The sequence below is a fragment of the Nasonia vitripennis genome (genome assembly GCF_009193385.2).
Source record: "Nasonia vitripennis strain AsymCx chromosome 4 unlocalized genomic scaffold, Nvit_psr_1.1 chr4_random0003, whole genome shotgun sequence".
Taxonomy (NCBI): Eukaryota; Metazoa; Arthropoda; class Insecta; order Hymenoptera; family Pteromalidae; genus Nasonia; species Nasonia vitripennis.
Genome location: NW_022279638.1, coordinates 3748374 through 3774501, shown reverse-complemented (window position 1 = coordinate 3774501; position 26128 = coordinate 3748374). Strand labels below are relative to the sequence as shown.

The following is a 26128-nucleotide window of genomic DNA, read 5'->3' as shown; positions in this document are numbered from 1 at the left end:
AAAATAAAACCCAAGTTACAGCATTGATATATTATTCCTTTCTTTTAATCAATTAAATCAATCGAAATAAATTTAATCCTTGTTTGTATTTAGGTAATATAACTCAACAATTTATAGTCGATTCATAGTGTAAAGTTGAAGGAACGAGATTATTTTATATTAGAAATCAGCAAGTAAAATTAAGAACTGATACGTATCGTGGATTAATGGATTATGTAACAAATAAAGCTCAATCAATTAATGTCAACATTGGCAAAATGGTTATTTTACCATCAACATTTATTGGAAGTCCGCGTTCTTTGCAACAAAATTATATAAACGCAATGACAGTTGTCCAAACATTTCGAAAACCTAATTTATTTGTTACTATGACTTGTAATCCTAAATGGATTGAAATTGTACAAAATTTAAATGAGAATGAAAATATATTAGATAGACCTGATTTAGTAGCTCGAGTTTTTCATCCTAAAGTAACTACATTCTGGAATGAATTACAGAGAAAAAAAATTTTGTTAAATTATTGGTTACATCTATGTAATTGAATTTTAAAAGCAAGGATTACCTCATAAGCATGCACTACTATATTTAGATTTTAAAGATAAATTTCATAGTTCTGATCAAATTGACAATATTATTAGTGCTGAAATACCAGATAAGAATAATTATTCTATCCTATACAGTCTTTTTAAACAATATATGATACATGGAGCATGTGAAATTCAGAATAAAAATTCGACACATGGATAAATCAAAATTTATACGTACTAAAAAGTTTCCTAAACCGTTTGCTTCATCTACTAATTACAATGTAGAAAATGGATACCCAATATATTGTCGACGTAATGATGGACGAATAATTAAATACGGATTGAATCGTACTGCTAATAATAAATTTTTAGTCCCATATAATTCTTATTTATTGCTAACATTATTTGTCATATTAATGTCGAGATATGCAGCACTGTAAAATCAATTAATATTTGTTTAAATAGTTATATAAAGGTTCCGATTCCGCTTTAGTAGGTTTTAGAAAAGAGAATGATTTAAATAATGAGTCTGATATTACATCTAATAATTCAAATGAGATCACTAATGTTTTAAATTACGATGAAACAGAACAATATTTAGCTATGCGGTACGTATATCCGCCCAAATCAATTTATAGATTATTAGAATTTAAATTATAAGATCAATCCCACGTAATGATTGATTAGTCCATTTAGAAAATAAACAATTTGTATATTTTAAACAAGGATCTGAAACAGAATCAATAGATCGTAATGTGAATACTACATTAACAGCTTAGTTCGAATTTAACAAAATTAATTATTTAGCACGAGATTTATTATATATTGAAATTATCAATCATAACGTGTTTGATAAAAAATTAAAAATTTGGACTCCACGAAAACGAATATAGAAACCCATATTGAGTCGTATGTATTTTGTTGATCCTAGAAAACGTGAATTATTTTAATTACGTAGGTTGTTATTATATGTAAAAAGTGTCACATCATTTGAGAATATAAGACCTGTAGAAGGTATCGTCTATTCTTCATTTTATGAAGCAGCATTAGCTTTACATTGAATATCAGCGGATAATGAATGGGATAAATGTTTACAGGAAGCTATAAATTATCAATTCCCCAATGCATTAATTCAGTTATATTCTTTTATTTTAATATTTCATTATCCTTGCAATGCTAAAAAAGTATACAATAAATATAAAACTTATTTTTATGATCCTAAACTAGGAATGAAGGCGCGCTTCGCGCGCTCTTGATTCTATCTCTGTCTAATAACACTGATAGAAAATCTATTATAAGTGTTGGGCGGCACACTAACGTCTGCTAATATTTTATAAGCATGTAACATGTTAATAAATCCCTCAAAACTATTTTTTAATAAATATATTAATAATGCTCAATGTCGTCATCATTGGTTTGAATAGAGAATTTGAAGAAAAGTTCAGTGTAAGAGTCAGTGGGTTTGTCTATTATTACAATGCCATTTATTTGCATTATAAAAAAGCTATACAACTGAAATTTTACACAGATACTTACTCCGACACTGATGTGAATGCAAACTCATGCTATACGACTAAATAATTACCATGGGTGTTGTAGTCGAACACAAAAGTATTTCAGTTAACGTTGATTCAACTTTAAATATCTTTCCACAATTACAAAAGAAATCTATATGCAAAATATGAGCTTTCTAGACCTGTTAGTTTTCGAATGAGAAAAAATGCAAAAATGGAGAAACAGGTATCGGTCTCAAAATCTCTCACAACTGTTAAAAGTCAAAATTCTAATTACCTAAAACCTTGACAAAAAAGCCTAAACATTTATCACTTTCTCCATGTAAAAATATGCTAGAAACCAGAAATACAATGTGCTAGAGATAGTAGTTTCTGCGTAACTGGCTATAAGTTAAATTTGACCTGCTCAATTAAAAAATTCGCATGAGCTTGGATGTGAAAATATGAACGAAAACAGTCAGAAATATGAACGTAAATCAGAATCATCTAGGTTACATATTTCTAGGTAACATGTCTAGTAGCCTTTTTACAATTCAAAGAGCATTGTATAATGATAGACTTAAACTTACTGACTCGGATACTGAACTTTTCTTTAAATTCACCTCTCAAACCTCACCGAGGGCGACTTTGGGCACAGAGACACAGTATATTTTCAAACTCTTTATTCTTTTAATTGAACTTCTCACTGACATTTCAAAAAAAAAAACTAAATAATATTCACACACTTTATTACTACTTCAAATAGGGTTAAGGTGCCACTTTTTAATACACATGTTGTAATACTACATACTCTTGGTAATGATTAATTTTTACTTAAATTTCTTGCTAGTTATATTACATATATTTTATCTGTTATCAAGGTTTCCACATTTCATTTTAAACACCATAAACATTTCTACCAGGGTTATGAATTTAAAGCACGGTTCTGATTAGTCGCTGCCTAGGCAACCAACCAGCAACCAATCAGAATCACGTATTAAATGCTTCACAACAAAGGCCATCATTTTTTAAAGAGAGGATTAAATGATGAAATTGCAGAACAAACTTGTTTAACGAAAATTAATAATTTTTTAATTTTACATGGAATAACGTTACGTGATTATGATTTATGTTTAATTGACGAAACTATTCAAATTACTCTAATGATTGAGAAACTACTCCATTAGCACCTTCATATGATTCGAACATTATTCCCTCACTTAATAAGAGACTTAATAATAATGTGATATTATTAACGGGGATATAAAGGGAGCTACCGTAAAGCTTTACTTCGGGGAGGCAGTCATGCCTCGTCTGGGCCGTCACACTTTATGTCTGGCTGGTGTTATTTCCAATATTTCCTCTTCTTTCTTCTTCTCTTCTGATGAGATTCAGCCGCTCGATGATGTTAGTGGCGAGAGTAACCACGGCATCTCACCCACTCTGCGACTCGAGCAAGCACGCCCCTAGACCCTCGGGTGTTAAAGGGCCACTCCAATACTCCTGGAATTGCTGTCGTTTCTTCCAGGAATCTTGGGCAATGGAATACGACGTGCTCCACGTCTTCGTCTACTCCAGGGCATATTGGACACTCCGCGCTCCTGTACACTTTAATACGATACAGGTAGCTGCGGAAGCATCCGTGTCCGGTTAGCACCTGGGTGAGATGGAACATGACGAAGCCGTGTTTCCTGCTCGACCACCTGCTGATGTCCGGGATGATGCGGTGGGTCCAGCGACCCTCGCTGGCTGAATCCCACCGTTGCTGCCACTGCCGATATGTGTTGACGGCCCATCTTGAGCCCACGTTGTTCTGTTCTTCTCATTCTGTACGCGACGCTTCACGATATTTTTCAGCTCTCTAGGATGCTAGGAGGTCGATGAGAGGTAGACCAGCGACTGCCGAGAGAGCGGCATCCGACACGGTGCGGTAGGCTCGGGCCACGCGTAGCGCGGCGACCCTGCAGGCCCACCGACAGAGAGCTCCAAAGCTCGCATTCCTCATCAATGCATCAGCCCAGATTGGGGCTCCGTATAAAATGTCGGAGCTCACCACCGATGCGAGGAGGGACCTTCGAGGCTGTTTTGGTTCCCCGATATTGGGCATGATGCAAGCGAGCGCACGAACTACCTTTGTTGCCTTTAAGCCTGCGTTCTGAAAATGTTCTTTAAACGATAGTCGCGCGTCTAGCGTGACCCCAAGATATCGTATGGAGTCTACCGATCGGACTTCCTTGTTACCAACCGTGAAGGTAGCGTACATCCTCTTCTTCGTGCGAGAGATGAGCACCGCTTCCGTCTTTTCTGCCGCCAAACTTAATCCATGGTCGCTTAGCCAGTCCGCTACTACCTGAATGGAGACGTCTCCGAGGTATTGCCCCTCCTGAACGCTCTTCGCAACGATGACAAGAGCTAAGTCGTCGGCAAAAGCCACCATTGAAACCCCCTGGGGGAGCCGCTGTCTTAACAGACCGTCGTACACGACGTTCCAGAACAGCGGCCCCAGGACCGAACCCTGTGGTGCGCCTCCAGTAATGTTGTATGAGCGCACACCTGCATCGGTGTCGTAGAGCAGGATCCGGTCCCTCAGGTAGCTCGAAACGACTCTTCGTAGGTAGAGCGGCACCTTGAGATGTTCTAGGGACAGCATGATGCTGTCCCATCTAACCGAGTTGAAGGCGTTCCTGGTGTCCTGAGCAATGACTGCGCACATGCGTCTGGCACTTCTACTGCCACCGATGGCGTTGGTGGCGAGCTCGACAACTCGGCTTATGGCGTCGATGGTTGAGCGACCCTTCCGAAAGCCGAACTGGTTTTCGGAAAGATCTCCTTCCGATAGGATGGCTGCCTCCAGCCTGGCACTTATTATCAGCTCAAATAGCTGCCGGGTATATCCAGCATACAAAGTGGTCGGTAAGAGGATGGCTCCTTCGGGGGGTTTACTTCCCTTCGGTAGGAGTACCAACCTTTGTACCTTCCACTGATCCGGGAAGCATCTTTCCATTAAGCATGCGTTGAAGGTGTCTCTAAAAAGGCTAGGGACCTCCAATGCTGCGGTTTTGACTGCCAGGCCAGGTATACCGTCCGGCCCTGGGGCTTTTCTGGGAATGATCTTCTGAGCAGCCATCCTCAACTCGGTTTCTGATACGTCTGGCGGCTCGGCTGCACCGTCCGCTACCATCAGGCCCGTATCTTTTCCCGTTGTTGTGGGAAAAGGTGGCGAACGACCCTGTCGAGGAAGTCGGGGCAGGTGGGCGTTGCCGCTAGAGTTGATCTTGTTCATGACCGTTTTGTACGGCCTGACCCAGGGGTCGTTTTCTACTTCCTCACAGAAGACGCGCAAGCACTTTCTTTTCGCAGCTTTGATGGCAGCTTTGAGCCTCTTCCGTTTAGCCTCATATTCCGCGGTCAGCTCCTCAAACCGCGGCCTATTCCTCGCTCTCTGGTGCAGCCTTCTGGCCCGCAGACACTCGCGGCGCAGCTCTGCGATTTCCTCTGACCACCAATAGACTGGTGGTCGGCCACGGGAGTTTAATTTTGTGGCCATGGACGCATCGCAGGCCGCTGTTATGGCCGTCGCGAGGTCTCGGGCTCTCTCGGTGGGTGTCCCTTCCACCACTGCTCCCTCCAGGGAGCAGAGGAACACTTCTCGGTCAAAGAAAGCTGGTGACCACCTCTTCTTCATAGCTCGCAGCTTTGCCCCGGATCTTCTGTTGGTCAGCTGGAGCCGATACACGATAGCTTGGTGGTCGCTACCCGTGTATCGATCGCTAACTTTCCAGTCGTGCCCTTCCCCCACCATGATTGAATCGATGAAGGTCAGGTCAACTATGGACGAGTTGCTACCCTTAGCGTAGGTAGGAGTCGTCCCTCTGTTAGCGATCTCCAGCTCCAGTGTGGAGAAGGCTTCGAGGAGTGTGCGTCCGCGAACGGTGGTCTTCGCGCTGCTCCATTCCATCGCCCAGGCGTTGAAGTCCCCCCGATTACAACAGGCAACCAGGAGGATCGGGCGCTGGTGACGATGGCGTCCAGGGACCTCGTGAAATCCTCGATGGTGTCGCCGGGCGGAAGATAGCAGCTGTAAATGCGTACCCTGGCTACCTCCACCCCGGTAAAGTTGGGGAGGGGGGCGGCCATCTTGCGGGATATGTGGAGGCTTCCACATACCCAGATGGCCGCTTTGCTGGTACTGTCCCTCACCCAGCTTGGGTCCTCGAGATCCCTATACTCCTCGCTGATGATGACGATGTCTGCCTTCTCCTCCCTGACCAACTGAGGCAGGAGGTCCTGGGCCATCCTGCAGTGGTTCAGGTTGATCTGGAGTATCTTAGTCATTTCTAATAGGTACTCCCGCCTCCTGCGGGGCCTTCACTATGGCCCCGCAGTCCACTACTTTATGGCCCTCTCGGCCGCACCGGTAGCACTGCGCCGACCGGTCGACTGCGCTTTTGCAGTCCCTCGCGATGTGTCCAGCTTCGTGACACCTCTAACACCGCGAGGACCGCGTTTTGTAGCAGCTTTTTAGCAGCTGCTGCCGGGAGTTGGATGGTCGCCGCTAGAGTGTCGCTATAGGACCCTCTGATTTCAATGCTGTCAGGGGGCACCACATTTGGCCCGATCTTTGCCGCAATCGGTTTTTTAAGACTAGACAACTTTTTACCTAGGCAACCATTTTTAAGTTACCAGCCCTAAAATTAATGCTTCCTTCTAATGCTTTGATCGTATTCATACACATTTTTCGTACAGTTGAGCAATGGCTAGTTCTCGTTAATCTTTCCTATGTTAATTTCCCACGAATACACACTCTTAGATAATTCGGCAATACACTTTTTTTGGTTTCCTATTACACAACAAACAAAATGAGCCCTTATAGGGTCATTTCAGCCGCCATTTCAAGTAAATCATGACTTTTTATGACTTTTTCGGCTTTTCCGTCCACTGTGTGCTGTGCCGACACAGCTTGCAAACATCTGCTTCTACACACCAGGAGTCATGCCGCGAACACGATGAGCATTGCCAAGACCAGCACGTATGAAAAAATGAGGCATACTAACGCGTGCGCATCGCCACCGCGCAGATGCGATCGCGCCAGCCGGAGCTAGTTAGAGGGAGAGGGAGAGAGATAGAAAGAGAAAGCGCGCGGCCGAGTAGCGCGCGCAGAGAGAGGGGTCGCACGCCAAGCCGAGTCTGCCGTCGCAGGGTCGGCGCGACTAGTGGGGGGAGCGCGCGTACACTACTAGCGCGCACCACTAGCCGAGCCATACTGCCGCACTAGCACAGCCCAGTACACTATTGCGAGTCCCCTGCACCACGACTGCACGGTGACTTTACCATAACAATTGCGCCAGATGACGCGTCAGAGCAATCTGGCGTGTTCGCCATCTCTCTCTCTCTCTCTCTCTCTCTCTCTCTCTCTCTCTCTCTCTCTCTCTCTCTCGTATCAAGACAGTCGTGGTAAACGATAGGCAGTTTATAGCCTGTCCTCCCTGTGCGGACGCCAAGGGTGCCAAAGCGGGGCCCAGGTCAACATCGGCGGCGGGGGTGACTGCGACAACAGCGGCTAAGACCACCCCAAAACAACCGGGGATGAAGAAGACGAGATCGGCACCACCATCAGCCAGCACTTCACGAAGTACTTCACCAACTCGCTCACCACCAACCATCGAAGCTACATTGAAGGACATTCGTGAAGCTCTCGATGACATCCGCAATGCTCATGCGGAAGCCATCCAGACATAAAACATCGTGTCGGAGAGGATCTCGAGAATTGAGCAACGTCTTAGCCCGCTGGAGAAGCGCCTAAAGGCCCTCGATGAGCTGCCTGCACTCAAGACTCGCATACTTAATGCTGAGTCCACCATCACCGAGTTGCAGGCGCAAGTCCAAGATCTCTCATCGAGGAGCCCTGCATTGCAGCAGGACAACAACAACAACAGGAACAACAGCAGCAGCGCTGCGGAAATTAGCAGCCTCCGCAGTGAGCTGGCTGAGGTCAAACGACGGCAGGAGCAGACCTCAAATAGTGTTGTTGTTATCACGGGCTTGCACTACACCCGTGAGACCTCGCTGCATCTTCTCGCGTTTGCAGTCATAAACGCACTTGACCCTACGGTCCTGCGGAGAGATATTGCATCCGTCAGGGTCATGGGTAGGCTCGATGCACCCCGGAACACCGCCAGGAGTGATGGCAGATTGCCACCACTGGCCGTCACCCTCTCGTCGAGTGCACTAGCACGAGCAATCGTCGTTGCCAAAGCTCGTAAACGCAAGCTCCACACCAACGAGCTGGACGCAACCGTGATGGAGGAGTGAAACAGTCGTGAGTCTTGGAGTTGTATTAGACTGTAAACTTACTTGGAAACCGCAAGTGGATGCCATTACGAAAAAAGTCAACAAAGCCCTGTATAGCTTGCGGTTTATCAGAGGCTGCACCACTGAGACTCTCCGCAGAAGGCTAGTCGAGACTCATACAACCACACTTGGACTACTGTACTGTGACCATCCTGGACGCGTCTAACGAACAACGAATACGGTTACAGAGACTGAGCAATTCTTTTGTGAGATTCATCTTCGGGTTACTACCGGAGGCGTCTAGAATGGCTACGCACTGATTCCAGAAGGCTCTACTTTGAGGCCATTTTATTATACAAGGTGATTCGAATCGGTGAACCTGGGTACTTGGCCTCATTTTTCATTAAATATAAGCCAAGACCCTCCGGAAGAGGAGTTCCTCCGGAACTAAGCATACCTACTGACTACTACTAACACCGAGACCGGGGCTAGAGCCTTCCAGGTCCAGGGTGCTCGTTTTTGGAACTCTCTTCCTTCTACCCTGCGAAATCTACCATCCCTCGCCTCCTTCAAGGAGGCACTGAGGCGACATCTGCTGGCCATCGAATCGTGATGACTCTGAACCCTCTGGCGCTGTGTTTTTAATCTAGTCTGACTCGTCCTATAAGCCGTAATAATTTTTCAGTATTATGTACTCTGATACTAAAGGTGCAATACAGATAGGTCTATGACCAACCCTACGTGCATAGCGATAGCAAGGTTTATTCTGATAATTTATACTGTGATATTTAACATGACTAAATGTGATTTTTTGTGATGGTAATTTTACCAAAGTATTATTTTAATCTGTGTAGGATAAACAATTTTACCTTCTAAAATGCTGTAATTATATTTTTATATTCTCTCTTTGTTAGTTTGTATGAGACACAGTCTTATGTGAACTCAACGAATTGTATTGTTTTTTGCTTTGAGTAAATTAAAGATCAATCTCTCTCTCCCTCTTTCTCTCTCTCTCTCTCTCTCTCTCTCTCTCTTTCTCTCTCTGGTGAGTACAGTTGACAGCTCTGCTTATACATCATTTTTCTGCTGTTTCTTGCCTTCGGGCCCTCTTCTGTTGTAGATGGTTGCATGCTCCTTTTTGCAACCTTCACGTCGATACATAAATCGCTGAAGGCTGCAATTTTTCTCTGTCATCTTTTCTACTGCAAACTTTCTACACGGCTCCTGACCTACAAATCTGCTTGACTTGGCTTGGCGTGTTTCCTCACTTGCACGGCGTCTCTTTCTCTCCGCAATAAACATCGTGGCGAAATCTGCTGAATCGTGGGAGAACTTTCAAAGCGACTTCACACTGATCAAGGTCAGTACTTTCACGCTCTTTCCACTAACGCTCCATCTAGCCGTAAGAGTCACAACACCTACTCTTTCATTCTGTCGATAACTTATCATCCCGCTCGACCGGAGTAACAACAACACCTACGCCGTCCGTTGAGGCTGCTCTGAGGGACATTCACGGAGTACTGGACGACATACGCAATGCTCAAATGAAGTCCCTCAAGACCCAGAACATCGTGTCGGAGAGGATTTCCAAAATTGAGCAGCGTCTAGTCCCGCTGGAGAAGCGACTCAAGGCCCTCGATGAGCTGCCTGCACTCAAAACTCGCATACACAATGCTGAGTCCACCATCACTGAGCTGCAGGCACAAATCCAAGATCTGTCATCGAGGAGCCCGACAATGCAGCAGGACAGCAGCAGCACTGTGTCCAACGCTGCGGAGATTTGCAGCCTGCGCAGTAAATTGGTAGAGATCAGGAGGCGACAGGAGCAGACCTCGAACTGTGTGGTCGTTGTCACGGGTTTGCATTATACCCGTGAAACCTCGCTGCATCTCCTCGCTTTCTCAGTTATAAACGCGCTTGACTCCACGGTCCTTAGAAGAGACGTAGCATCCGACAGGACCATCGGGAGGCTTGATTCTACAAACAGCTCCGCCAGGGGTGACGGCAGACTGCCACCACTAGCCGTTACCCTATCATCAAGTGCGCCTGCACGCTCGATCGTCATCGCCAAAGCCCGGAAACGCAAGCTATACACCAGCGAATTGGACGCTACCTTGCTGGAGGAGGCTAAAGCTCTGAGTCCTGACTATGAAGGGCTCATAAACATCAACGAGCTGCTCCCCTCAGACATCCATAAGCTGCGTACAAGGACTAGGCTAGAGGCCAAGATGAGGCAGGGCTGCCGAACGTTCGTCAGGGAGGGGAGACTATACATGCGCTGTAACGATGACAGCGAGCGTGCTACGATCATCAACACCGACGCCGAGTTGGAGACTTTTTTAGCTCGGTTTCCGCACGCTGCCAACATTGTCCAACACTGAGAATACAACACACACACACACACACACATCATTCCACCACACCCTCCATCAAGCTCATCTCCCACGTCTTCATCTAGTTCTAAGGTATCTCTGTCCGAAGGTCTACGAGTCTGTCATTTTAATGCGAACTCGCTTACGGGTCACATTGAGATGATCAGGCTTTTCTTATCCACTCGCTCTCCATTCCACGTAATAGCTGTTACTGAGACCTGGTTAAGCGACAAGGTAACGTCCATCCCTTCTCTGGACGATTACCTACTGTACAGACGAGACAGAAACAGAAACGGAGGAGGTGGGGCCCTCTACATACACAAATCTCTGACAGTTAGCGTTATTTCATCTTCTGACAGTGAATGGTCTGGTAAGCCAGGCAAGCCTGAATATCTCTTCTGGGTTATGTATCGTCCACCTCATTCTCTTTTCTTCCAAGGCTCTAACTTTATAGACCAGCTAACAACCCACATGAACAACTACTCCACGAAGGTTATAATGGGAGACTTTAATTCTGACTAACTCTCCTCATCTGAAGACGCCAATTTCATCAGGGCCTTCATTGATGAAAACTCCCTTTTGTCTGTTCCCTATGGTGCCACGCACCACAAACAGGATTCTGACATCTGGCTTGACTTGTGTCTAATCGATGAGCAGGATCGCCTGCTATCATACTGGAAGACAGACGCACCTTTCATCAATGGACACGACCTTATCGCGGCCACTTTCGACGTACAGATTCCACGCTACGTACCTAACACATACTCTTACAGAAACTTTAAAGGAATCAGCGCCGAGAAGCTAAGGGACTTTCTTAGCACATGAGACTGGTCATCTCTTACCACGTCATCACTCGACGAAAGCATATCTATAATTAACACTAACCTAACGAACGCCATCAATCATCTCGCCCCATTGCGGACTGTGACACCAAGACGACGACGTCACCAGTGGTACACCACGGCTCTTCGTGACCTTGTATCCGAGAGGGATAGACTTTACAGGCGTTTCAGGGACTCTAGGCTCGATTCGGATCTCCGCATTTACAGACTAGCTAGAGACTATACTCACAAACAATTCGAGGAAGCCAGGCTGAATTATTATTATTCACGCCTGTCTACCTTGATCGACGTTACCGAAATCTGGAGAGAGCTGGAGAAACTTCTGCCACTAAGGCCCCATTACCATCCCGATTTACCACTGCGACGCTGTGCCTCCCAACACAGGTGCGCAACACTTGACGCCTCGTACGCGCCAAGATTTTTCGTTAATCTCGGGATTTAATGTAATCGCCGACGTTTGGGAGAACGTGGGGGAAAGAAGGAGGAAGTAATCACACAATTTATTAACTTGTATTGCACGTATATTTATCCCAGCCCTTCCTTACAACGTGGTGGCCGTAGCCGCCCACACACAATAGCCACGCAGGGCTCGCCGTCACACCTCTACTCTCATATACACGCGCGCGCCTCGAGTCTCTCGCCTCTGACGTCGCGCAGTCTGACCCGTCTGCTCTCTCTCTCTCTCTCACACACCCGAATTTCTCCGGGAATTTTTCAACTTGTTCTCGCAATTTTAAATATTCCGGATCTTGTACCTCCTCAAAAGCGGCAACAGCGTCCTCGCCATTGTCGTCGCTTCGGGATAACGCATCCGGAAAATGATTTAGTTCACCTTTTCGATAAATCACGTCAAATTGCCACTGTTGCAATTCAATTGCCCATCTTGCTAGGCGACCGCTGGGATCTTTCAAATTCCTCAGCCACTGCAGACTTTTGTGGTCTGTTATCACGCTGAAGTCGTACCCCTCAATGTACGGCCTCAGCTTTCTGATAGCCCAGACCACTGCCAAGCATTTTTTCTCCGTCGTCGTGTAATTTCTCTCGGCAGAAGTTAGTACACGACTAATATACACTATCGGGTGCTCGCCATCGTCATGGTCTTGAGTCAAAACGGCCCCGATAGCTGCGCCACTGGCATCGTATTGCACTTTGAACGGCCTTGTAAAATCAGGCCGAGCAAGTACAGGGGCCACGGTGAGCGCGTGTCGGAGAGCTTCAAAAGCCTCTTGTTGCTCATCTCCCCACTCCCATTTCTGATCTTTTCGCAGCAGTCGGACGAGCGGGACTTTGAGCTCGGATTCGCGCTCGATAAAGCGCGAATACCAGCCCAACATGCCCAGAAATCGTCTTAACTGTTTGACGTTTTTCGGTGCTGGAAAGTTTTTCACTGGCTCTACCCTTTCGGGATCAGGACGCAGTCCCTCCTTGTCCAATAAGAAACCCAGCCACCTGATCTGTGAACAACAAAATTCGCACTTCTCCTCATTCACGACTAGCCCCGCGCCCGTGAGTCGCTTCAGGACAAACTCGAGTCACTCTAGGTGCTCTTCGAAAGTCTCCGTGGCGATCACCAGGTCGTCGAGGTAGGCGAACACTGCTGGCTCGCACGCAGGCCCAAACAAAGCATCTATTAATCTCTGTTGGGTCCTGGGCGCGTTACACAGACCGAACGACATACGCTTAAACTGCCACAGGCCCGAGCCCGGCACAGAAAAAGCCGTATACTTCCTGCTCTCTGGCGACAACGGGATCTGATAATAGGATTGCTTCAGATCGATCTTTGATAGATATCGAGCACTGCGTAGCCTATCTGTAATCGAGTCCATATTAGGGATTGGATGCTCATCCTTAATAGTGACTCGATTCAAATCTCGATAATCGACGCAAAACCTCCACGTTCCGTCGGCTTTGCGGATCATGACAGGTGCGCTTGTATAATCGCTCGCCGATCTCTCTATGATTCCTTCAAGGAACAATCTCTCAACTTCCTCGACCGCGGCTTGCTGTTTTGCTGGAGATTCACGCCGAGGCTTATGCCGAATCGGCGTGAAGTCCATCAGCTCGATATGGTGCTCCGTAAGATGCGTGAGCCCTATCGATGAGCCTTGGTTTTTAAGGATCTCTTCCACGAGCTCTCTCACCTCCGCTCGCTCCTCCTCCGTGATAGTCGATAGGCCGGCACACTCCGCGTACACGGTAGCTTCCTCTTTGTTGTTAAGTATAGGCCTACAAGGTATCCGTTAACAATTCCACACCAAACATCAAGACTCCAACGATTTTGGTTATCTATCTGCCTGTACCAATGCGGATTAACATTCGACCAATAATGACAGTTGTGTCGGTTAAGCTCGAATGAAAAGAGATCTCTGATTAGAAAAATTGTCTATTTCAACAATGAGTCGCGGGAAAATTCAACACGAAAAATCATCTTTACAAAATAAATTATTTATTTCAACAATAAATTCAGGCAAAATTCGATGAGGAAAATTAGTAGCCAATTGTGTCCACGTCGTTCCTGAGTAACGCTAAAGATAGGATAAAAATTCGCTTACGAAAACATCCCAAGAACTGAATAGAATCCAAAAATATGGTGGTGTCTTTGGGCACCTACATTCAAATCTGTACATAATAAAAGTGAGAGGCAAGGAGACTCACTCTAATCAAGCACCCCAAAGTCAGCAAAGCACAATCACATTTTAAGTCAATTATTCTCTTAATGTTTATTACAATAACAAAATGATAATTCTACAAAAAATTGAAAGGAAAACAATCTTAGGCTGATACTTCTTATTTGACCTTGAATTGACCTTCTCAAAGACACGAAGGCAAACTTGAAATGTCATTTCCGACGTAATTTTTACCGTTGCTCCGTATTCCGAGGTCAAAAATAGGGGTTCCCGTTAAAAAAATACAATGACCTTGAAAATCGAGTTCAAGGTCAAAGGTGTTGGTGTCATTAGATGGCCACTTTTGCTCCCTTCAACTTTTGTCAAGGTCATCTTTCGACATCAGTAAAATAAAACCAGACAAACAGCTGTTTAGCATATTTTTTGTTATTTGACCGTGAATTGACCTTCTCAAGGTCACCAAAGCAAGCTTAAAATATCCTTTGCGACGTAATTTTTTCCGCTCTATCCGATTCCAAGGTCTAAAATAGAGGTTCCTATTTAAAAAAATCACAATTACCCTCAAATGACCTTGAAAATCGAGTTCAAGGTCATAGGTGTTTGTGTCATTCGATGGCCCCCTTTACTCTCTTCAACTTTTGTTCAGGTAATTTTTCGTTAAAAGTAGTTTTTCCATGGTTTTTTGTCGTGGTCGGATTAAAATGAAACACCCTGTATGTTCAATATACTATATTCTAAGCCATCGCTGGGCGTATGTATATCTATATATATACGTATATTTAATATTTGATCCCTCTGCATAACCTTAAATCTTGAGAAAATATGAATTGTTTCCACTCTAAGTATATTAAGCACTTGCACTGTAACTGTATATTATCATACTCATCACCATGTATATATACACATGCATTTACTAATTTTTATACAAAGTGACCTTATATTACACCTCATACTTTCTTGAACGAACTGTTTGCACTCAAACTCACTATATATATATATATATATATATATATATATATATATATATATATATATATATATATATATATATATATATATATATATATATATATATATATCTTGAATATACTATATTCTACACTACGCCTAGCCTAAATTTTTAAAAAAACCTTATATTACATGTTATACCTGCTTGAATTAACTTTTTTCACTCAAACTCACTATATATACTGAATATACGGTATTCTGCACAACGCTTCGACTAAATTTCCAAAATATATATATACACACACATTTAATATTTGTATGTTACTTAAAATCTTGAATTAGTGAAATTTTTATTATACTCTTGCGTCCACTAAACAATTACATATGTGTAGATGTGTATAACATATATATACAACAACCGCATATAAACACAAAATCTTGAGATCAATTTTTATAAATGTCACATATTAAGTTAGAATATTAAAAGGAAAAAAAATCCTCAAGTCAATCACAGTCATTAGCTATACATTTAATCTTAACTATTTAGTTAGAAAAAAAAATCGGAAAATGGGCATGAAATGACCATAAAATGGTCATAAAATAGCTAGAATCTAGAAATAATATGTACCTAAATTGAAAATCAGTAAGCATATATGCATGTTAAATTTTATTACAATCGGTCACTCGCTACTACAAAAAGGAGATAAAACACCTGCGGAAGCTTCCACATACAGACCACTCTGCATGCTGGATACCCCGGGCAAGATCATAGAGCGCATAATCGGCGTTACAATGGACCAAGTCATTGAAAAACCAGGCAGACTTGCGGAATATCATCACGGCTTCAGGAAAAAACGCTCCACTCTTGATGCCATAAGCTTAATAGTTGACACTGCTAGAACTGTAAAAAATGCATTTAACTCAGCCAGCTGGGGCAAAATACAGGAGGCACTACGGAAAGAAGAGGTATCCGCATATATAAGAAGGATTATGTCTGACTTCCTGAAAGATAGAACCCTTTTATATGACACAGAGAGCGGCACACAAACCTATCAAGTAATCGGAGGGGTCCCACAAGGGTCAGTGCTCGGCCCACTATTGTGGAACATCATGTACGATGGCGTACTTAGGCTAGAGCTACCCGAAGGTGCAACAGTTGTAGGGTTTGCAGATGACATTGCAGTAGTGGTAGTAGCAAAGCAAAAGAAAGAGGTGACGAAAATCGCTAACGAGGCCGTAAGTATAATCCACGATTGGCTAAAGCAGACTGGACTTGAGCTTGCTAGCCATAAAACGGAGGCTATTCTTATATCCAGTAGAAAGAAAATAGAGACAATAACGCTGTCAGTAGACGGACATGAAATAGACTTTCAACCGACCATTAAGTCAACAGTTTATAGAAGAAGTGCATTGCGGGTCGCTTCTGCCTACCGAACAGTATCAGAAGATGCAGTATGCGTTATTTCACGTATGCCGCCTATTGAACTCCTAGCAACAGAACGAAAGAATAGATACGAAGAAGTTTTTGAGCGGGCATGGGTGCTTTCGAGCCTACCTACACCGCTTCAAGATAGAGGATAATCCTAATTGCCCAGTATGTTTGGAAGCAAACGAGGACGAGGATGTGGAACATGTCTTCTGCAACTGTTCGCCATACGAAATGGAACGAGAGGGACTCGAGCAGTACCTTCAGGCTAGGGTGGCCCCTGAGTCAATGATGACAACTATGCTAGCGTCGAAAGATGGCTGGTGCGCAGTAAACAACTACGTAAGGACTATTATTAAAAATGTTAGAAATGACGAAGAGAATAGAAGGGAAGAACATGTCAAAACAGCTGAGTAAAACTGTTGCTAGACGAAGGCCACTAGGTAATAGATATAAAACGCTCCTCCGACTGATGCAGAGGAAAGTAGAAGCTAAGGTTGAGTACCTCTAAGTGCTCCTCAGACCGATGCTGAGGAACGTAGATAACTGCGTTGAGCCCAGAATACCTCACCCGATGCAGAGGAACGTAGGTGTCGAGGTTGAGTCTGTCCAGAGGATGGCCGGACAATGCTGCTAAAAGTAGACGACCAGACGATACGGCAGGAAGCAGACGGATGGACGATGCAGAATGAAGAAGACGAGTTTGATCCTGAAGCCCTAATCACCTTGGTGGATGGGGGATGTACGGAAATGTCAAACTTCAAAGGAGAAGCAAAAAAGGCTAGTTAACAGGCCCCACGGAAGTATTGTTCAACGATAGTACCTGTGGGGATCCGGTGTCGGAGGGCCACTTGTGCAGAACTTGCTCTGCCTATGCCACATAAAAAAACACACACACCACGCAGGGAAGCCTGACACCTGTACGTGGCGCGTCTCGCGGGTTGTGGATGGGGAAGAGCTCGCTGGGTTATATACCTGGAAGGGTAGAGCGGAAATAAAATATGCTCCGTGGACCAAATCAGGCCGCCGTGTTTGCCGTGCGGCGCGACTGGTAAGCTGCCAACCAGATCCTGGGTGTAGAGGCAATCTGAGGTTGCGAGCCAAAGTGACCAGAACCACCTTTGGCTCCCGCTGACGGCAAGACCCTAGACATAGAGGACCCGAGCAGCCAGCAGCTTCGGCGTGGGAAAGCCGAGAACGCCAGCCACCATCAGGTCTATGAGAAGCCCCGAAAGGCGTCGACAGAAACACCGACGACTACCAGGAGCTTCCAGAAAAGAAGAAAACAAGTAAGAGTGTGTGTGTGAGAGAGAGAGAGAGAGAGAGAGAGAGAGAGAGAGAGAGAGAGAGAGAGACGAGAGTGAGTATACGCTGTGCGGGAGCGTACGTGTGTATGAGAGAGCGAGCGAACACGGAAGTGTCCGTGTGCAGTTCGGGCACATATCAAGAATACTTCTGCACGAGGCGTCTAGCCAGCGCACGCGAGAAAGAGAGATAGATAGATAGATAGATAGGTCTTTATTTGCTAAAAGCAAAAATAATACAATTAGGATCACATAAGACTGTGTCGCATACAGTCTAACAAAAAGGGAAAATAAAATATATAATAACAGCAATTTGGAAAGTCAAATTGATTATCCTACACAGATAAAAATAAACACTTACAGTATAAAAATACCGTCACCTAAAATCACATTTCGTCATATTTAATTATCACATTAAACTTTTCTAATATTACGCTATACATGTAAGGTTTGGTCATAGACCTATCTGTATTGCACGCTTGAAATCTAAAATACGTAATACTGAAAGAATTTTTACGGCCTCAGGGCCGAGTCTGACTAGATTAAAACTAGATTAAAATAAAGAATTCAGCGCCAGAGGGCTCAGAGTCATCACGATTCAGTGCCCAGCAGGTGCCGCTGTAGTGCCCTCTTGAAGGAGGCGAGGGATAGCAGGTTTCGTAGAGCAGAAGGGAGAGAGTTCCAGAACCGAGCACCCTGAACCTGGAAGTTCCTAGCCCTGGTTTCAGTACACACGGCAGGGATGCTCAGTTCCGGGGGAACTCCCCTACTTGAGGATCTTGACTTGTGTTTATTGAACAATGAGGCCAGATACGAAGGTTCACCGATCCGGATTATTCTGTATAATAGAATGGCTTTAAAGTAGAGCCTTCTGATTTAAACTGCAGTAGAGCCGCCCTAGAGAACCCCAGCTGTCTCAGTTTAGATGGTAATTTAGAAAGTGAGATGGTGTCAAAAGCCTTGCTGAAGTCAAACAACAGCATAAGCGTCACCTTCTTTTTGTCTATTGCTATGCGTTCGTTGTCGGTCACTTTTAATAACGCAGTCTGTGTACTATGGTGTTTACGGAAACCGGCCTGGAAGGGGTTGATTATATGATTTTTATTGAGATACTCCGTGATCTGAATGTGCGCGATCTTCTTGAGTACCTTTGAGAGGAAGCAGAGCAATGTAATTGGACGAAAGTCCTTAACATTGGAAGGAGCGCTGGTCTTTCTTAGCGCGATTAACTGTGCCTGCTTCCAGATACTCGAAAAGATTCCCTGAGCAAAGGAGCAGTTAAATAGATTAAGAATAAATTCCCTAATAATTTGGAGGGCCTTGACGACCACTCCGCATGGAATACCATCGACACCCTTCGCTTGCAAGGAAAAATGTGATATAGCAAGGACGACGTCGCTCATACTAACAGGGCTAAACGTAAAGCCCTCCTCGCTTGCAAGTAAAATAGTGCCCGTTGCATTGTCTATATTTTCGAGGGGTGACACCGATACTCCCGCAAAGTGCTCGTTCAGCTCCCCCGGCGTAAAACCAAAAAACTCCTCCTCCTTACGCCCAGGCAGGAGGCCGAGATGACGCATTACCTTCCAGATATTTCTATGTTCATCAAGAGCGTGCGATAGTTGTTGGCTAAGGAAGGACTCAGGCTCTTGAGCAGAACGCATGTCGACCTCGTTGGTGAGTCGAGAACCACACCGAAAAGCTCCGCTCTCCCCGTGCGCTCATAGCGCCTGAGTGTAGCATTGTGTTTATCGAAAAGAAGCCTCAGCTCTGGTCCAGACCAAGAAGCATATTTTCTACGTGGGCAAACCGTTTTCAAAGGCGCCAATTCGTCAATTGCTAATTTTAGATTATTATTAAGAACGCATAAAGCGCCCTCCAGATCAGTTTCGACGGAATTCATGGCTGTCCAGTCACAACAAGATAAGAGCTCGACAAGACTAGATGTGTCTATGCACTTGTAATCCCGGTAAGAGAAAGTGTCACTCGCGGGAGTGGGAGCGTAGATGTCTAGCAAGACATCTATGACACAATGCTTGCCGAAGCTAGACAGCCACTCATTCTTAGTGTCCAAGATCGTGTCGTTTTCGTATCGGTATGATGTGGGACCATGCCGGATGATCTGAAGAGATGACTCTTCAGACAGACGTTTGATAGAGCAGCGTCGTCTGAGTCAGATAGTAAATCCGAGTTCAGATCACCCATTATGATCTTACGGCTCAATTCGACACATAAGTCCCGCAATATATCAAAAAGGTCTGAGTCCTTTTGCATCGGAATTTCCGAGGGCCTGTAAATAACTCCGAGTATTACCGGAGGTGAGTCGCCCCTTTGTACGCTGCAAAAAAGGTACTCTGGGATTCCAGGTTTTCCTAGACCCATAGTATTAGATGAAACAAGCTTTTTAATTGTCAATTCATTGCGTACAAATAAGGCGACGCCACCTCCGTTTAAATTTCGATTCTACCTAATGATGGAAAATCTCCCGATGCTAACTAGGCTATGTTCCACAATCAACGAGTATTGGCGACGTCGCTCTTCTGCAGGGCGGAAAGAACGGTGCTGAGCAGTGCGAAGGCATTCCTCGCACGCAAGTTCTCGTTAAAATTATCACTATTCTAAATTAATCCACGAATTATAACCTCGCACCCCTCAGCGATGTCTCCCTCCGACCCCGCGCCCTCGCCAGTAGGTGCCATCCAAAGAGAGGAGCATTTACATTTTCCCGCTACCTCCGTGGCTTCACGCTCAATTAGGACTCGGAGCAAGCAACGGACCGCAGTCCGAAACCGGCAACAAGCACGTGTCGAGGTCCTGGCTAGCACGATGGAGCTTTTTAAGTATTTAGAATAAAGTTTTTGGACGGACAAAAGTGGTGGGATAACCCTGGTTTCTCAAAAAAAAAACCAGGGTTATCCCACCACTTTTGTCCGTCCAAAAACTTTATTCTAAAAATATGGATGGGAATAATAACATTCTTTTTAAGTATTTGTTTCGTTTGTTGCAACTCGTCCCTGAGAATATTATTTTCGTCCAGGAGCAGCTTGTTGGCGTCAAGCAGTCTATTAGACGCGCTGATGTTATGTGCTAGAGAGAGAGAGAGAGAGAGAGAGAGAGAGAGAGAGAGAGAGAGAGAGAGAGAGAGAGAGAGAGAGAGAGAGAGAGAGAGAGAGAGAGCGAGCGAGAGAGAGAGAGAGAGAGAGAGAGAGAGAGAGAGAGCGAGAGAGAGAGAGAGAGAGAGAGAGAGAGAGAGAGAGAGAGAGAGAGAGAGAGAGAGAGAGAGAGAGAGAGAGAGAGAGAGAGAGAGAGAGAGAGAGAGAGAGAGAGAGAGAGAGGAGAGAGAGAGAGAGAGAGAGAGAGAAGAGAGAGAGAGAGAGAGAGAGAGAGAGAGAGAGAGAGAGAGAGAGAGAGAGAGAGAGAGAGAGAGAGAGAGAGAGAGAGAGAGAGAGAGAGCAGTGTGAGAAGACGCGTGTGCGTGAGAAAGAGAGAGAGAGAGAGAGAGAGAGAGAGAGAGAGAGAGAGAGAGAGAGAGAGAGAGAGATAAAGACGGAGCGCGTGCGAAAACCCTAGCTGCACGGTTGCAGAAGTCGGGCTTGCCACAAGCGAGAGGCATAGCGGCTTTCAGCGGACTGGACCTGGGCCTGTGGCCCGCCGTCTGCTGCGCGAGCGCGGCTCGAGTGTAAGCGTGCGAGAATAAGCCCTGCGTGGCTACATTTTGCGCGGGCGGCATCACAACTACCGCGTTGTAGGGAAGGGCTGGGCAAAATACAAAGTGCAATAAACTGTTAACCATTGTGTGTGATTATTTTCCTCTCTCCCTAGCGTTCTTCTAAACGTGACGATCGCGCCAAATACTACGTTGAAGAAAAATACTAGCGCATGCAAAGCTCTAGGTGTTGCGCACCTGTATTGGGAGGCACAGCGTCGCAACTGTTGTGTCAAATGCATCCAACATTCATAAATCTGTTACAAGCGATCGATCGGCGATTATAATCCAGTTAAAGCGACTTGAAAGAGGACAAGTAGCGCTGGAAAAGAGCAAGGAGAGCCTTGGATTGATGCTAAGTAGAGCGGAAATGTTACCGAACCAGCTGCATATCCAGAAGGAGGACAAGGCATCACAGACGATAGAAACATTAAACGCGGTGACGACAAGAACGCTACATAAGCTAAGGCAATGTCACCAAACCAGAAAGAAGAGTGACAAGAAAACTACGCTAAGAGAACAAGGAAAGATAAGGAAGTAGCCTCTGTGGTAGTCACATCAAAAAGCCAATCACAGGTGTCTTTGGAAGAAAGATGAAAAAGAAAAAAGAAAAGGAAAAAGAAGATACATGACGGCACTGGTGCCAAGAACAACACTTGCAATCATCTATTTTACGGTAGAAATGTTCTTTGAACGTAAATCATTCACGTTGACAATGAAAATGTCACTATCAAATTTTAATTAGTTTTCAGCAATAAAAAAACTTAAAAAATTTCCGTCCGTCTGTCCGTCCATCCATCCAGATTTTGTATTGCATTTATTCTACAAAACTTAATATATTTTATAAATAAAACATCGCTAAAAGCGAAACGTTTTGCTTTTCACATAAGGCACTCGCCGATATTTAAAGGTTTGGTGATGAACACACATACATGCACACACATAGACACACATACACATACAAAGTATGCAGATATTCAAATATTGTTGATAAATTAATTAATCTGTAATGAGGTAAGACTAGCCGATGAGTATTTTCAATATACTGACCATGCTTTATAGAAGAAATTCGTATTCTTATGAAACAGATAAATTATTGAGATTCGTCAATTGCATAATGTAAATAAAACTACTCAGTTTCATTCGAATACTTTTATTGATCTGCTGCAGCAACAAATAATGTTGAATTTTAATGACCATTGATTTGTGTATAAAAGATTTTAGGAATTGTAATGATAATGACATATAAAATTTATAAGTTAATAATACGATTAGAAAATAATAATCAACGGGACCTTTTTCGCAATAGCATTATTCCAGCTAAGAAAACAGACTGAACTATTCCTGATAAATGCTGCACTACGGGAAAATACTTATTCAACATGGTGGGTCAGTATTTATTTATTTCTGTTCCTTTTTGTGTGTAACGGGCCTAATCTTCAGTCACGACAATGGCAGCAGTTCTATCTGTCTTGCATCTCCGACTATGCCGGAGCCGAAATTGCAGTACGACACAGTCCCGCCATCTACGATATGTTGTATGACACTTATGACGGTTTATGTTACGTTGTTGCGGCCTATAGTTTTGGACTTGTTGAGTTGTTGATCGACGACAGCGTCAGTGTGTGCTCTCTCTTAAATAGATGTGTTCTTATCTAAATAGTTCTTAATTCTTTTACTATAAGGTTAAATGAGATTTAAATTTATGGAGCGAATTATATCATTCTGTGCGTTAAAAGTATAAGATAATGTATTGTAACAAATTTATAACTTTCAGATTTTCCGTAAAAGCCATGGAGTTATGCTAGCAAATTGTGTAAGGAGTGAAGTTGCCTTTGAGTACTAATAGTGTTATTCTATAGTTATATTTATGTAGTTTATGATTCGAATCGTTTGACCAATTTTAATATTGAAGTTTACACTCCATATTTAGTAGGTATTTTAGATTTTAGTTTGTTTTGACTTTTCGATTTCAAATTGTAAATTATATTGCATATATTGTTGGTGCATAATAATATTATTTGATAGTTATTTTTCTCTAATTATTAGTGATATATGTGCGTGCATGTATAATTTGTTGAATTGCACAAGTGTTCCATGTATGCGTATCATGCCTTCCATAAAATACTTTAATGGAATTATTAGATAAGTGATTTATTATAAATTAAAAATAAAAATTATTGTTCAAAACTTTTTCTATTAAGCATTTACTTTGTGAAATTTATTTTATTGTTGCAGGTTCTTCAATGTTTATGATGTTTGTAGCAGATGAATTTTTCTATCAGCCTCTTGACTAGTGAAATATATTATTTATAATTTATTAAAATTATTATTTATCTTGTATATAAATGATTTTGTTGCATTTTATTGCAAAGTATAATGTCATTGATATTTTATTATAGTAAAAAATTGCATAAATATTTGTTAACGGTTAAAATTATGATTAAAATGTCGTTCTTATTTTAATTTTTATTATTATTATTATTAATTTTTCAATGCAATAATGATTGTTATTGATGATTGTTATAATTTTCTATGTATAATCTAGTTACAACTTTATTAATGTATACAATGCATAAATTACAATTTAGTAAAAGTAGCTCGTTCAATATTTGTTTAAGAAGTCGATTCTGTGATGCAGTAACCATATATCATTGAGTTAATGATTTACATTTTTATAATTTATATGTATTTTTATAATTATGAGGCATAGTGTTACGTTCAGAGCAAGCAAGATTGAAGATTTATCGTTTTAGACTTTGTGTTTATATGCGGTAGTTGGATATGTATGTTATACACATCTACACATATGTAAGTGTTTAGCGGACGCAAGAATATAATAAAAAATTAACTAATTCAAGATTTTAAGGAACATGCAAATATTAAATGTATATACACACAGGCACACACACACATATATATATATATTTTTTTTTGTGTACGACATGACAAAGTAGTGGTTTACAGAGACAAGCCTCTACCGTTCACAGGCTTACAGGATACGGGCTGTGCAATAATATATTGTGATGATGCGTGTGCTTTTAAAAAAAAGGAGTAATAAGACAGTAACAGGATTACAAGATTCACGAAGACAGAAGAAAGAGAAGGTTTAGTCAGAAAAAAGGTAAAAGGAAGTAGGGTAAAAACATTTTAAAAATTTAGTCTAGGCATGGTGTAGAGTTTAAGTGAAAAAAGTCAATTCAAGCAAGTATGACATGTAATATAGGGTTATTGAAGAAATTTAACCTAGGCGTAGTTTAGAATATAGTATATTCAATATATATAGTGGGTTTCACTGAAAAAATTTCGTTCAAGAAAGTATGAAGTGTAATATAAGTTTTTCAAGAATGTATGAGTATAGTGAAGAAATATCAGCTTCTATCTTTAATGATCTACAAGAGTATGTCTAAAAAGATGTATATACATAGTGATCATGTAGCATATGGTATATTTAATATACATGGTAAATTTTATCGAAAAAAATTGTTTTGAGCAAGTACGTTGTGTAATATAAGGTCACTTCTTATGAACATCAGGTCCTGCGAACGGACGGAAAGTCAATTTTGGAGAATGAGGTTTTGCCACTAGAAAGACTTTTTTTAATTGGGTATTTAGAATTTTTAAATACTGTGAATTAGTTCAGAATTTAATTTTCTAATAAATAGCCAGAATATTTTTATTGAAAAACCTTTTTGTAAAAAACGACTCAGAAAGAATTTAAAAAAATACACATTTTTGATTAAATCCAATAGGCGTTCGTCCTGATTATAAGACGTTTCTTCGAAACTCTTTATACAGGCGAGTGCATAAAAACTATCGAATAGTATATACAGGTACATATGATAAAAACATACGATACTACTAGAAACTGTTTATAAGATTTAGTCCAGGTAAATTGAAAGGTGTGAAAACGATTTAAAAAAATAGACATAATTCATGTATTTTTTTAATAATATTTTTGACACACACATACATACACACACACACACACACACACACACACACATATATATATATATATATATATATATATATCACAATTAAGTTTTTTGCACAGTTTTTCAAATATTGGACATATTCACCCATGTACTTTCGACGTTGTTATTACATACTAGTAATGCGTTGATACTTTGTACTGTGCCTCTGGCACAATCGTTTTTCGGCAATATGTACTAGACATCAAAAAATGTTACCTACTGGTAATAACAACTAATACATGCGCAATATTTACAAAATTATTATTCATTTATTCATATATAATGACTTCTTTTATGTATTTTTTTCAATAAAAGGCTTGATAAGTTTCCAAACTGGAGACGAAACGTTGCCGAAAAGAGAAAGAGGAGTATCATTCTGATTTTTCTCTTAGGTTGGCTCTCACGTTTTAATTTTCTACTTTAAACATAATATGATTCCATGAATATGCAAAGTGTTTTTCTCTAAGTCTGTTTAAGATAAAGACGCATGAGTCAATGATTGGGATTCAAATTATAAAAAAAGGATTAGAAGATTGAGAGTTCTTCTGCAAACATACATACGTAAACTCTGCTAGCAATCTGTAACCGTACCCAATTTCAACTAAACTATCAATA

The 26128-nt window shown here is 42.6% G+C and overlaps 1 protein-coding gene across 3 annotated transcripts in view; it reads right to left on the bottom strand.

Moving 5' to 3' along the window:
• Positions 1-26128, bottom strand: part of LOC100116027 (MATH and LRR domain-containing protein PFE0570w) — a 370048-nt gene that overhangs the window by 202157 nt on the left and 141763 nt on the right. The window lies entirely within an intron of this gene.